The sequence below is a fragment of the Cervus elaphus genome, chromosome 18 (assembly GCF_910594005.1).
Source record: "Cervus elaphus chromosome 18, mCerEla1.1, whole genome shotgun sequence".
NCBI classification, from domain to species: Eukaryota; Metazoa; Chordata; class Mammalia; order Artiodactyla; family Cervidae; genus Cervus; species Cervus elaphus.
Window position 1 is genome coordinate 117,459,131 of NC_057832.1, and position 6,015 is coordinate 117,465,145.

Here is a 6,015-nt window from a genome sequence, read left to right on the forward strand (position 1 = left end):
GACTGTGCAGTGGGAAGACCACCTGTTATTTAGTCGCTCAGTCGTGTCTGACTTTACGCAACCCCATGAACTGTAGCCCTCCAGGCTTCTCTGTCCATGGAATTCTCCAGGCAAGGATACTGGAGTGGGCTGCCATTCCCTTTTCCAGGGGAACTTCACGTCTCCTGCATTGGCAGACAGATTCTTTACCACTGAGCCACCCAGGAAGCTTGGAAGACCACCTGAGTAGGGATTCTGACTGAGATTAACATTGTTTACCTACTTGGTACAGTGCAAGCCCCTTAGATTGTGTAGATCGCACTATCCTAATTCTAATGGGCAGATTGAACAAAGTGGTAATATAAGGTCTCTTCCAACTCTACAATCATAGAAGTTAAGGTTTTTACTTTCTAGGCCTGTTTTCCTTGTCTGGTTTCTCCCCAAATTCTTGCCCTATTGAGTGATGCACACAACAGAATGAACACCTTGGAGAAGTATGCATTATTACAGATTAAAGCGTCTGATTCTCACCATAGTATGATTATTTCAAAGCCACACAGACTGACAAAATTCTAGCAAAACTATAAAAATTTGTTTTAAATGTACAGTATGTGTGCACAGGAAAACAAAATTATGATTGTTCTAGGTGCTGGGGTCATTCAGTGATTACTTTTTCCTGTAAATTTTGTGTCATAAAAACATTTTGTATATAGCATTTCTAATGCTTTTGTAAGAATAAGGATTAGGATAATGAATGAGGTCCTGGAAGCAAGTCAGGGAGGCCAGAGTTTCAATCTTGGTTTGGTTTTCTCATTGGTAGTATGAGAATAGTACATGCTTTACCAAGTTAAGCCAAGGTGCTGTGAGGCTTACATGAAGGAAGGTCTTAAAAAGTGCTTTGAAACATACTGCAGGCCTAAAAAGAAAGTGTGGATGTAGAAAGTACAAGAGAATTACTTGATCAGTTAAACAGTTTCCTGGGTGTTCTTAAATTATGCTTCTCTTCATTCAAGAATGGGCAGTGGTTGTTGCTTCACTTCCAGTTTGCTTGCCTTTGCTGGGGGAAAGCTAGCCTGACACCGCAATTTGGGAAGCAGTGAGAGAGCAGAAGTACTTGCGGGCAGAGACTGAAAACAAAGTTTGGTGCAGAAAATATCAGATTGACATATATAACATGACCTGTGTAATGTGTTGACTTCTACCGGCAACTCAGGCAAGATCACCAGTTTTATGTATATGTGGAATGATAAAACTGGAAAGTCATGCACATTACTGGAGAGAGAGAGAGAGAGAGAGAGAGTGTGTGTGTGTGTGTGTGTGTGTGTGCGCGCGCGCGCGCTAAGTCACTTCAGCCGTGTCCAACTCTTTGCAACCCCATGGACTGTAGCCCGCCAGGCTCCTCTATCCATGGGGTTCTCCAAGCAATAATACTGGAGTGGGTTGCCATGCCTTCCTCCAGGGGATCTTCCTGAACCAGGGATCTAACCCACACCTCTTACATCTCCTGCATTGGTGAGCGGGTTCTTTACCACTTGTGCCACCTGGAAGTGGTTAAACAGAATTCAAAATTAAGGATATATGTGAAGCTATGTACATTAAAACAGTTCTTGGCTTTCCAATTATAGTTTTTAAAAATTATGTAAGAAAAATAATATGTGCAAGCCAACCTCAAAGAGTAAACAGCAGGACAAAAACAACAAGAATAGTTATGTCAATAATATTTTATTAGTAATAAGTAATAATTTAGGATGCTTATGTCCCTAGGGAGATCTTGTGGGCCTGAGACAAGGATCTGAGGACCAGCAGGGAGTTTTCTTTTTATGCTGCTTTGTTCTTGGAAGAATATTAGAATAACCTGGGGAACTAAAAAAAAAAGTATGTTGGGGCCCACCTTGGCATGATTAAATTAATCTGGGATTGCAGGGGGTGGGGGAGCCTAGATGTTTTGTTTTTAAAGTTCTCCCAAGTGATTCTACATCTTCTCAGATGGCTCAGTGGCAAAGAATCTGTCTGTCAATGCAGGAGACTCAGGAGGCACGGTTCAATCCCTAGGTCAGAAAGATCCCCTGGAGGAGGAAATGGCAACCCACTTCAGTATTGTTGTCTGGGAAATCCCATGCATGGAGGAGCCTGGTGCATGGACTAAGTCCATAGGGTCGCAGAGTCAGACACAACTGAGCAACTGAGCATGCCTGCAGGTTAAGTAATTCTACTGTGCCTGCAAGTTTAGAAGATCATAGAAAGAAGAAGCAAATTACAGGGCTGGAAATGACCGGTTAGCCTGCTTTCCTAAAACAGGGAGCTGTGGACTGAAGATGAATAAAGGATCTTTGAACCCACAATAGAAAGTCATGATTTGATTCTTGAGGCAGGACTCAGAAGGAAACAAGGCTATGGGAAAGGTTGTTGGAAAAGTGCTGACGACTCTCAATACTCAAGTGAGGCCCTCCAGAGGCAGCATTCACTTCAGCTGTGCCCACTGCAGGCTCTGTCCAGAGACCCGGTATCAAAAACTCGGGAAGGAGGCTGGACAGGAACAGATGGGGATGGTGCCAGCATCTGCCCCGTGGTCCTCCCCCACCTCCATCAAGGTGAGGCCAGCACCTCTGTGTGAGAGCACTTTGCTAAAGAACCGAAAGGGACTGCGGGTGATATTACCAGCTCAGACTTAACAATAATACACGTTTTAATACCTTACTTGTTGCATTTAGAATGTATTAGTTGCTCAGCCATGTCCAACTCTTTGTGAGCCCATGGACTGTAGCCTGCCAGGCTCCTCTGTCTATGGAATTCTCCAGGCAAGAATACTGGAGTGGATTGCCATTCCCTTCTCCAGGGGATCTTCCCGACCCAAGGATCAAACCTGGGCCTCCTACGTTGCAGGCAGATTCTTTACCATCTGAGCCACCAGGGAAGTCCATTTAGAAAGACCGGTATTATTCTGGATGAACACTAGACTTCATTTTAAGTGAATTCTGGCCATTGTAAATAATCAGTCCACACTTACATGTTGAAGGGTTGCCCGCTGGGAAGCTTAAGAGAACATAGTGCAGTCATTGCCAGCCTGAAGCAAGTCTTCTGCATAAAGGGTTTCTACGCCCTGGTGCTTGTGTGTTAGGACTGTTGAGTAGCTGACTCAGTCACCAAGCAGTCACATATTGAGGACAGTACCACAGAGTCAGTATGAACTGAAGAGAAGCCAGGGAACTCCACTCATCTCCTGTATCAAGGCTGACAAAGAAAGTGATGGAATGCCTATTTCCAGTAGGCTGTAAATGAACTCAGGAGGGAAAAAGTCATATTTTCTCCAAACTTGGCATAGGTATAAAACAGAAGGTTACTGAGAAAGAGAGGGAGAGAGAGAAAGACGTGTGTGTGTGTATGTGTGTGTGTGTTTGGGCATCTAAAGTTTGAATTTAAATGTTGGCATAAGGTGGATCTGAAAAAGGCAAGGACACTGAAAACTCATTAGCAAGAGCAAATGGACCTTAAAACTGTAAAATACAAAATATTTGACTGGGATCCACATTAACACTTTCTGCCTCTTCTAAGTAGTCTAGAGCTTCATCATCTTACCCCCAGCAACCCTCCCCTTCATAATGTCTTGCCTCTGATTTTTAGTTATACTTAGGATGTCAATGGCTTTGAAATCTAAGGTGTTATCCTTCCTTGGAGGTTGGCCTAAAGTGTCTAAAAGTGCAGACAGGAAGTTGTAACCATGGAAATATCAGTGGGAGAGGGGAACTTGAGGATTACACTGTAGTCCTTAAGCTTGCTTGTTAAATTAAGCAAGGAGTGACACTGAGGTAAAAGGAAAAATCTGGTTACCCTCTTCACTTAGCTAAGAGGGAAGCTGGAGGTTTTCTTCCTCAAAGCTTGTGGTTGTTGAAAGGACATGGAGTATACAGGAAGCACCAAGAGTTGGAGTGGTAGACACATGTATTAGGGTTCTCTAGAGAGACAGAACTCACAGGATACAGAGAGATATTTAAGAGGAGATTTATCATAGGAATTAACTTACACAATTATGGAGGCTAAGACGTCCCATCATCTGCCATCTGCAAACTGGAAAACCAGGAAAGTGGTGGTGTCCATTCATTCTGAGTTCAAAGTCCCAAGAACCAGGAGCACCAGTTTTCAGGGGCAGAAGAAGGTGGCTGTCCTAGTGCAAAGAAAGAGCAAATTTGCCCTCCTTTTTCCCTTTTGTTCTCTTCAGGCCCTCAACGGATTGGATGGTGTCCACTCACATTGGTGAGGACAACTTCTTTGATCAGTCTTGGATTGATCAAAGAAGTTGGGTGGGTCTGACCCACCCAGAAATAACATTTTACCAGCTACCTGGTCATCCCTTGGTTCAGTCAAGCTGATGCATAAAATCAGCCATCACGACACACAGATATTCTGGCATTTTTAATTCCCTCTCCTTTGTCCTCTCTGATATCCTTTAGCTCAGCTCGTTATCACTTGCAATACTCCATCCAGAGCAGAAGCTATCTAATTCTTGGGTGAGGAGATGAGAAGCAGCCCATTGAGAGACTGAAGTCCTAGCCCCGGTCCTCCCCCTACAAATGTTTATTAACAGTGATGCTTGACATCTATAATCCACTCCATCCAGTTGCTCATTCTGCTCCTCGGTAAATTAGATAACTGCCTCGTAGTTACTCAGTGAGTCACAGAGACAAGTCTGAGGACTGGACGCTTCTCCCAGTGAGGCTCTCTCCCACCCACGCTGGGTGGGATCTCTCAGCCCCTCCAGCCTTTTGGTCACTGGAATCCATGGGCTCATGACCTGAGTTTCTATAGCAGTCCCCTCCTCCTGCCCTTCTTGTTTTCCCTCCACCCCCCCCCCCCCCACCATTCACCACCCATATGCTGTATCCACTATCGGCTTTTGTGATCTGTGGTTGCTAGGGGTGGCAGCTATAAAAAGCACGTGCATTTAAATTCTGTTTGAGTTGAGTAGCTTTGCTCATATCTCATGACAGTGAACTGAACTCTGGTTGCCAGGGGTGAAAGGGTGATGGCTGCAATGTGCAAAATTCACCCTCCGTGAAGGAGAAACGTAAAGTGGATGTACTCTATGGTACCTTATTGTGTAAAAAGAGAAGCAGTTATTATAATTAGTTTAATGCTTAGGAAGGGAAGTAATTTTACCTACTTAATACTGGAAAGACAGCTTAAACCCTTGGGACTAACCTAGCCTCTCTTCCACCTCTAGGAACGAGGGAAGATGCTGATGATGTATATAGATCAGAATATATGCTCTGAAATGTGTCTCACCAGTGAAAATGAATTCACTTGGAGCTCTTTAGACTCTCCTTGTCTGGTTCCCCTAAAAATAGTGACATGATATTTCCAATCAGGGGGCAGCCCATGGCCAGGGAACAGAGGGAAGGAAATCACTGACTTCTGGGAATATAACCTTTGCTAACCTGTAAGCTCCTTGAGATAGTAGTAAGTCTGTGAAATGCTCAGTCTGTATCCTGGAAGCATGCGCAACAGAGAAAGTACTTGATAACTGTCCTTAATATGGTGCTCTAAGCACATGCCTCCCTTGGGCCAATAATGCCCTTTACTTTACTAAGTGCAATGGAACAAAAGAGTACCAGTTTGTGGTGGTTCTCTGGCAGGTCTGCCTCTACATAGGGCAACAGTAAGCCTTGGAGATCTCTGTCTTAATAAGACAGGGACCAGTCATTTAGGAAAACAGTGTAGACACTATTTTGAGGATAATTACAAGGACTTACCTTTTAGAAGTAAATACCTTTGTTGAGTGCCTATAAACACTGTTGTCATCTCATTTGATTTTATAACTGTGGAATGTCTCATTAGTTTCTTCCTTTATAAACTGAGGAGACCAAGTGAAGCTCAGAGAGGTGAAATTGCTCAGTTACAGCTAGTGAGTGGTGATTTTGGAATTTCAATTCAGGTATGTGTGCATGCTAAGTCTCTTCTGTCATGTCTGACTCTGTGACCTCATGGACTGTAGCCCACCAGGCTCCTCTGTCCATGGAATCCTCCAGCCAACAACACTGG